The following is a 251-nucleotide window of genomic DNA, read 5'->3' as shown; positions in this document are numbered from 1 at the left end:
GGAGTCTGAGTGAAATGTTATTGGCTGATTGTTAGTGGCTACATAACCAAGGACTAGCAACCAAGGTTTTAACCTGTCACAGACGACAAGCATATTAACAGATTTACTATTCAAACTATTACTTCATTTTATCGAAGATTTTAAGAGATCGATTTCAGAAATCTTTTACTTCATTTGTTTTGAACATGCTTTGTCTATATACGACCTCATCAGTTATAGCTTGTCGTTTATTCTTCTTGTCGTTGTCGATA

Source organism: Bradysia coprophila (genome assembly GCF_014529535.1).
Source record: "Bradysia coprophila strain Holo2 chromosome X unlocalized genomic scaffold, BU_Bcop_v1 contig_173, whole genome shotgun sequence".
Classification (NCBI taxonomy): domain Eukaryota; kingdom Metazoa; phylum Arthropoda; class Insecta; order Diptera; family Sciaridae; genus Bradysia; species Bradysia coprophila.
This window is presented reverse-complemented; position numbering follows the sequence as displayed.